The sequence below is a fragment of the Callorhinchus milii genome, unplaced genomic scaffold (assembly GCF_018977255.1).
Source record: "Callorhinchus milii isolate IMCB2004 unplaced genomic scaffold, IMCB_Cmil_1.0 Scaffold52, whole genome shotgun sequence".
NCBI lineage: Eukaryota > Metazoa > Chordata > Chondrichthyes > Chimaeriformes > Callorhinchidae > Callorhinchus > Callorhinchus milii.
Window position 1 is genome coordinate 80,808 of NW_024704793.1, and position 9,171 is coordinate 89,978.

Consider the following 9,171-nt stretch of genomic DNA (forward strand, 5'->3'; position numbering starts at 1 on the left):
CTGTTTGTGTGACAGTCTGGATACACAATTTTGTTGTGCCATATTCTGGAAAATGACAGGGCAGATCAATAGAAATGGGATTCCCCTGGTGTCGTGGCAGAGAATTCCCCAAAACCAAATTGGACCCTGACTTCACTGCAAATTGACTAACACATTCACCGACGTAACACACAGTCTCGTCATTTTACAAAAGCGTTGTACAAAAGCGTGGAGTCCTGTAGCTCAGTGGTTAGAGCACTCACTTTGGAAGCGAGAGACCTGAGTTCAATTCCAGGCATAGAGCGAAATCTTGGGCAAGTTTCCTTACTCCACACACCCAATAATAATCCCTCCAAAACCAAAAATACTAATAAATTGGTCATTTTCAATCTACGACTGTTTGTGGGATATTGCTGTGCGCAATTGGCTGCCGCGTTCGCCCACAAATATACAGTCAATTCACTTTACAGTGCGTTCTGTGAAGCGCTTTGGGACGTCCTCCCGACGTGAAAAGCGCTATAACAAATGCAAGGAATATTATTATTATTATTAAAATATCTGACGCATGTGGCCAAGTGGGTGAATTTATGCAGCCTGAAGCTATTTCCAAACTTCCACCTTCCGCTCCCTCTCTGCTGAAAATCCTCGTATGGCAGCAGCAGGAGCCGGCGGTTGGGAAGGCCCCAGTGTGGAGAGTGGAATAATACGGCCATTGCTTCAGTGTGTCAGGAAGGCAAACATTTCTCTTACCAGTCACATCCTTAGCCACCGCCACTCCTCCCGCTGCAGATAGTGATTGCCGCGCGGCTGATAACGTGCAATATCAAACACGAGCATTGCTGGTGTCAATATAGTTATCTTTCACAATGACTCCTTGAATTTCCAATCTTTTGAAGAACAAGAGAACGAAAGATGACACAGGGTTTTTTTTAAAAAAATTAGGTGATACTTCATTCAATGGCTGGTCAGGTGAATATGTGAAAAAGGACCGACAGAACGGGAAATAGGTATATTTCAGCTAAAAGTACAAATGTTTTTTCAGAGATAAATTCCAGGTTTCATTTATTACATAATTTGCTACAACAAGCGTAACGGCTGTCAATATTAATAATTATCATTCTCAAGTGACCATTTCTTGAACACACCTCAAGAAAACACTGTTTTTTTACCTTTAAGATGAACTGAAAACCGGTACAAAAATGAATTCCACATTTTAGAAGCAAACTAGATCCTCCTCTCACCCAATATCCCAACGTAAACTGGTCAGCTTCGGCTGCTTCACCACTGATTCAAACATTTCTCTTTCTCTTTCTCCTTACATTTCTAAAATAATTAGGTTCATATGGCTGGCCAACAATTCAAATTTCACAATCAACTCTTATTTATACAATCCTTTGATTTGCTATTGCTCTCTTCTTTAGACTCTTGATTACTTGGTGCTTAAACACAATTTTCTGCATAACATTTATTATTTATTTGTTGTGAGATGACCTTGGGAGAACTGAGTTTTAAAGGAAGCTGGATGTTAGTTTATGCAGCAGTAACGAAGCCTTCTAAGCTGATTCATCTGTTAAAATTTGGAAACTGTTTCACAATATATTCTGCGAACCACTTTCAAATGGCTCAACGACGTGTTAGTGCACTATATATTAAATGCAACGAATGTTATTATTGCTCCAGACAGTTTGAAATAAATACCAATTCATCACCTGTCTTGATAAACTATGACTCTTTGCAAGGTTCCTCAAATTACTCCCAGAGTGGAAAATAATTCCCTTTATTTAACGCGCTTAAAGATCAGTTTAAAAGGATAGGTCACCAGATATTTCACATCCTCTCTGAACCGAGATTGCGTTAAAGCATAAATGACGGTGTTTGTGCAGCAACTCAAAGCCCTGAGCATGACTGTCACCTGTCGGACCACAAACGCTGGGTCTCTGTGACTTGTGTAGTAAAAATTATCTAAAGTCCGTATGAGTATGAACTCTAAAACGTACATCAACCACAATAGTATGAAGCTGCCTGATATGGCGAAGAGTAAGATGATGGATCTCCTTCGGTTCTCCATTTCTGCATCATTACCGCTTTCACTCTTCTGGTTCAGGAGTTTTCTGCGTATTCTGTTGGCAAATACGATGTGTCTGACGGTCACTACGTTCATCAGCAAAATCAGGAAGAATGGAACAAAAGGGGATATGATGGTGTCAAACCAGTGAAAAGCAATCCATGTGGGTGACGTGTGATAAGCTGCTTTGAACTCGCAATACCAAGGCACTTTGTTTAGTATCTCCCAGGGCTCAAACATAAAGTACCAGGGAACAGCGGTGAAACAGCTCAGAGAAGAAATCACTCCTACAACAACCGCTGCTGTTCTCTCGGTGCAATATCTTGTATTCAGTTGCACACAAGAGATGGCGACCATGCGATCAAAGGTGAACGCCACCGTGAACCAGACTGACATGTGTGTCACCGCCGAAATCAACAACATTCTGAGCGAACAAAGTGGAGTGATGTCCAGAAATGTGCGATCGAAATAAAACGAATAGATTCTATTCAAAATCACATCGTTGATGGCGACCAGGAGATCGGCCACTGCCATGGCCACCAGGTAGCGGGTGATACATTTTGAGAGACCGCACTTTCCCCGAGACAGGACCACAATGACCAAGAGATTCGCTGTAAGATGAAGGAACAGCAAACAAACATAATTACCTGTGAGCTCCGTCAGTTTATGCTATTTCGCTCAAACATCATTCACACAGCAATGAAGTGACATTATCAGAAGAGAGAACGAACTTTCTCCAATTTTCCAGGCCAACAAACCACCAAATGAAGATGGTCGATCCATGGCTGTTTGTTGGACATTGCTCTCCGCAACAGGATGCCATGTTTCGGGCACAAAATAAATTGGCACTCGACATTACACTTTGAATCAGTGAATCGCTTGTCGACCCGCGATGATTGAATAGTGCAATATGAAATGTAGGATTTATATTTTTTATCAATTCGTTAACGTTTTTTGGTCGAGTTAATGGACAAGTAAACATTAATCTTCTCTCGTTAGAATCATGTCACCATCTGACAAGACCCGGGTGACGTAAATTCACAGATTATCATTTGAAATGCGTGAATCATATTTAACTTAAAATATATGTTCCTTCAAATGAGATCATGAATCCGAATGTCCACATCCACTGCTTGACGACGAATTCAAAAATTCCACTGTATTGTACTGAAAAGAATACACATCACGCACAAAATAATTCGCAATATCAAAATAAGTGAAGCGAATTCACGCACTACAGTTTATCCTCAAACTGTAAATAAACAGCATCACCTTTATGTGTTCAAATTACCTGTTCTTTATTGAGAAACAAAGTTGGTAACATTTCATGCAGTTCTTAGAGGTAAGATTTAAATGTATTAAACAATGATGCTGCTTATGGTCAGAACCCAACAATTTCTATACATCTCCAATGCCTTTCTCCCAGGTCTCCGCAACTTCTCCCTTCACAACATCCGACAGATTCAATACGTTTCCACCATGTACTCATTCTCAGCATTCTCTGCATCTCAAACCCTCCAGTGCTTTCCAGGCTTCACTGCTTCCTTTCCACGGAACAGATCGGTTTCAATATCCTCAATCTCATCTTCAAACCATTCCCTGCCCTGGCAGCTCTCTGCCGCTCAACAAGAACAACAACTTATGATTTGGGGGTCGCCCTTTACGCACGGTAGCGACCTGGAATGCTTAACGGTGACGGAGACCTACAAGAAGCCAGGAGGAGAGCGAGAGGGAAGGCAACTGATCAGGACAAAAGAGGAATATTTCTGCCAGGAAATGAACCGGCCGTGGGCGAGGTGTCGGCTGTGATTTTGGTGAGGGGTGGATGCAGGCGGGCGGTTTGGAAGAGGAGGGAAAAAAAACAGTCCTTGTCAGGGAATGGACATATGTTGGAGGGAAAGCCGAGCATCACAGGTGACGGCTCAGTTGCCGATGGGTTTTGTGAGTCTGAAGGAGAGCCGACATTCAGCTGCTGGAAGTTTGCCCTCATCCAGTCAGTGACGTCCATCAAAAAAGTGACCAGACATCAGCGGACTAGGGTTCACAGCTGGAGAAGTAGAAGTAGATGTTAATGTCATGTGCAGAATTAAAGCAAAGTAAAGCAAGTCAAATGTGGCTGTAATGAATTACCTGTAACACCAACAGATGCCAGAATAGGAAAATAAACTATCAGTGTCCGATAAAGTGTTGGCAGATCCTGCCAAAAAACAGAGGCTAAAGCCCGCAACATTGTCTATCACCAGCGTAGAGTGTCAGTGCTGCAAACAACAGGTTAGACTGACACTCAACGCTGCCACTCTTTATATCCCAGAAACGTCTCGACAGAGAACAGAATATTTGCTCAACTGATTGTGAAACGCCAATGTTGAGCTTCTGGATCGAACTGCTGACTCGATTCCTTGGGGGAGGTAAGCAGGATCTCATAGGGTTTGAGATAGCTTTAAGGTGACGTGTTCAACAACAGAAATCTGGAATGAAATCAAACCTGTGCAGTGATAAAGAACGTGTCTGTCTCTGAGTCAGGCAGGTTACATGTTAATTTAATGACTGAGATTGTGGGTTGTGATCAAAGGTCATGAATGGAAGCTGAGGTCAATGATCGGGGATGAGGGCCGTTATAGGATGCTCGTTTGGGGATTTAGAGAGGTTTGGTCTTGTCTTGGCCTAACATCGACCAGAAAGAATTGTTCTTATCCACTGAAAGTGAACAATATATTAACCAAAACAATGACAGACAGGCAACGTGAGATGCACACATCGCCCAATGTATCTACGTACTATATTCTGTAAAATTATTTCATAAGAGAAAACTCTCTGATCGGGGTTTGAAAGAATCATCACTTGTTGCTTCAACCTTCTCCCTGGAGAGCAATTTCCACAGATTCATTATTCGCTCTCTGAAGTACGATTTGTGTAGTTTTTTTTTGCATTCCATCCCATCCCACACCGCATAGCCCAACCAACCCTCATCCCTCCCCCCCACCATCCTACCCGGTTCAGACATAGGTAACCTCCTCTGGGTCTACTAAAAACAGGGATCGTGTCGCTGCCCAATCATCTCTTTTGCAATGTGAACATGACCAATATACTTAGTCAGTCTTCCTCCTCCAGTGCCGCCATTCATACAATAAATTTGGTTGTCGTCCTCTCAATGTAAGAGCCGAGGACGTCACCACACCTTACGCTTGGGACAGTCGTCCTGAATATTATGTACCCATCGATATAAATTAAATTTGTTTACCGTTTTGATAAAAGGTCATCAGCTGGATACATGCCATCTGATGCCCTCAGTGACAAGCTTTGACATGTTTACTGGTTCATCTTTTAACGGCTCAATCACGTAAATTCTTTTGGCTGCTCTGGACTGACACGAGGTTGGCCTCTTCGACAGATAGATGGCTACGAAACTCACATAACTCCCAATAAGTCAGTAAATATACTGGCACTTTTTCCAGCTATCATTCGTATACATCTCCACTGCATCCATTGCAGTAAATTATTATCTTTCTTAATATGAGGAGGTGCACAGTCTTAGTGCTGCAGTTTCCATCCGACCAATCAAATGGATATAAGTGTTAATATAATTTGACTTGTTTACTCTATGGCTAGAACTGAATGAAATTGAACACGATCAGCATTTCCAAAAATAATTCGACACCCAGCAATGAGAAGGATATATTAGCTGCCACTTACAGTTGCTTAGGCAATGCAAGCTCACAATTCCTTTTGCTGATCTGCGCCTCGCAACATCCTGCCGGTCACATTTAATTCCATGTTTTCGTGTTGTTAAATTATAGAAGTTGTAGTCTAATAACAATGAACATTAAACAAATATAGAATGGATAAAGTTCTGACATTCATGGCGTGGGATACACCTGGTTATCTCTGTTTTTGAAAGAATAACAAGACAGCTTCGGAAAAGGGCAGAGGTTCATCACTTACCAGGAAATATAAAGAAGCCCACAAAGGTAACGGTCCAAGGTACCGGTCGACACAGAATCTCCGTTTAGCAATAAGTCTCTAGATTCAGGAAGGGCCTACCGAGCTGCAGAAGGTAACGCTGAAGAATAGAAACTAATGAGCAAGTTGTTTAAACAAGAAGACTTTCGCACCATCTCGGGATACTGATAAGGATTAACCAGTCTCTTAAATGGAATGTATTGATGGTCCCACATAACAAAATAACAAGCAGTAGATACAGCCCTAAACCGAGCAAACTCCTCTTTTAGAGAGGACACAGTGAATACCTCTTGAAGACTCAGTTAGGCTGGCACCAAGCCGGAGGGTTTATTAACCTGAGTAAGTGACTGTATCAGAAGTGGGTCGCTTACTATTATCTGACCTTTAAGACCGGAAAGTGGGGAATGGGATAAAAACCTAACATTCGCTGATCATGAACGCACGTCAAACTGGACAATGTGGTGTATACCTTGATTGGCTACAACGATGTAGAAATATTACAGTGTAATAGGGTTAACGTTAGTTAACTCCAGAGCAAGTCTGCTGAGACATCTTGACTTGAAAACCAAGTGCTGAATCAACTAAATCCCGAATCAATGAAATCCAGGAGTATTGCTCTGCTCCGAATAACTGCTGCTCCATGATGGCAACTCCTCCACATTCAATTCCCTCGTCCCCCTAAAATACAGGACCATCTGCAAACCCACCCAAGCCCCCCCCCCCCCCCCGGTACAACAACCAGCTGCGCCGCCAATAAATCAAACCCGTTTGCTCGAGCGCAGATGGCGGACAACTGGCCTGGCAGCTCACCTCCAACTGTGACTCGAGCATCTCCACAGCTACCGAAGTTTTTTGACTTGATCAAAAACGGCCTTCTACTCCAATATCATCTTGAAGGATCAACATATCCCCACATCCTTTTTGCCACTACCCGCTTCCCCCAGTTCCCCCCATCAGTCCTCCTCAATCTCCATATCTAATGCCAAGTGCGAGGAGGTCATGGACTTCGTTTCATCTATAAAACTTAACAACGGCCAGGCAGCCTCATCCCCCTGCACCTTGTCTCCTACCACCACTCGCTCTATTTCCCCCTCACTGTCTTCATCATCTGTTCATACCTCCAAACCCTTTATGTACTCTTTACTCCCCAGCTCCACATCCTCATTCTCACCCACCATCATCTCCATGAAACCCTCCACTTGCTGCATCGACTCCATCCCCACCAGCTTACTGGTCACAGAACTGTCCTTTATCTGCCCACTATTGGCTGACATCATCAAACAGTCCCTCTCCTCCGGATCAGTCCCTGCCTCCCTCAAATCTTCTGTCATTACCCACCTTCTGAAAAAACGCTCTCTAGATCCCTCAAACCCCAGACACGACCGCCCCATTTCTAAGCTGCCCTTCCTCCCAAAAGTTCTAGATCGCGTTGTTGCAAACCAACTTCGCTCTAACCTCGCATCCCACTCTCTCTTCGAACCCCACCAGTCCGGTTTCCGCACACAGTACAGAGACTGCGCTTGTGAAATTCACAAATAACATCCTTTCTATCTGTGACCAGGTCTCTCTCTGCCTCCTTGTCCTCCTGGACCTTTCCGCCGCGTTCGGCACTCTCGATCACGCCATCCTCCACCACTGCCTTTCCTGCGTCATCCAACACCACTGCCTTTGCTCCGTCATCCACCTCAATGGGACCGCACTCGTCTGGTTCGAGTCCTATTTCACAAACCGCCAGCAGTACATCTGCACAAACGTCTTCTCCTGCAAACGATCCATTCTTGGCGGCCTCTTCTTTCTGTCCTACATGTTCCCTCTTTTTGTTGTCATCTGTAGACATGGGGTGCATTTCCACATGCATGCTGACCACACCCAAATCTATTTTTCCACCTCTTTTGTGACCCCCCCAGTCCCCTGATCTTCTGCCTGTCAGATTCAGTTTCTGGATGAGCGCAAATTCTCTTGAGCTAAACTTGACACGACCGAAGCCATACTCATTGGCTCTCTTCAACATCTAGAATCTCATGGCTCTCACCTCCTCCATCAACACGACCTCCCACTAAAACTCTCAGAACCCGTACACAATGTAGACTTCAGGTTCGACCCCGAAATTATCCTTCCTCCCTTACATCCGGTCTGTCACCAGCACCTCCTTCTACCATCACCGACGGATCGCCGTCTCCGCCAATAACTCTCCCCAAAAGCCGCTGAAACCGTGGTCCATAGCTTTGTCACATCTCGGCTGGACTGCTCTGACGCCCTCCTCGCCGTTCTCCCATCCAATACCATCCATAAATTCCACATCATTCAAAATTGTGCCGCCCGCATTCCCACCCGCACGAAACTGCGCTTACCGATTCCCCTCGTCCTGACCAGACTGCACTGGCTGCCTGTTCCAGAGAGGATCGACTTCAAGATCCTCAGCCTTGTACTCAAATCCCTCCACTCCTCTGCTCCCCGTACATCACTGACCTCCTCTCTTCCCAAAACAGTGCCCGTTGCCTTATTTCCTTCGGGTATGGCCTCCTCATTGTCCCACGAGTCCTCCGCTACGCTCTTGGCGGCCGAGCGTTCAGCCAATACGCCCCGTGTTTCTGGCACTCCCTTCCTTCCTCCCTTCACCTCACTCCCACTCTTCCTATTTTCAGCTCTCTGCTCAACAACTTTATTTTCGACAGCGCCTTTGTTCAATTTGCTCCCCCTCCCCCTGGCTCGGCCACGGGATCCGTGACTCTGAAGCGCTCTGAGACGCCGTCCGGCGTGGAGGCCGCCGTATAAATCCAAGTTGATCTTGTTGTTGTTCTTGCATCTAAATTTGGGCTGAATGGACTGTCGTTCCCGGGCTTGAACATCCGCAACTTTATGTGCATTGGAATAGCATTTGAAGCATTCCAGTTCTCTGGCAGAATCACGGCGTCTTAGGAAGCTTGAACGATATGGTCAGATCAAAAAACTACCAATTTGTTAGGCTGGATTTCGATTGAACAAATCCGTGTGGGGTTTGCCTTGTTGAGCCTTATTTTTGTCGTCAAAATTTACTTTGTCCAGGATTACTGCAACCCTCCATTCCTGTAGAACCCCATTCCCCTGTGTCCAAAATGATTGAAATTTTGTAATCGGAGCCGCCGCTATTTCAACCCGTACGGCCCTCAGTAAATCTGGTTGCATCC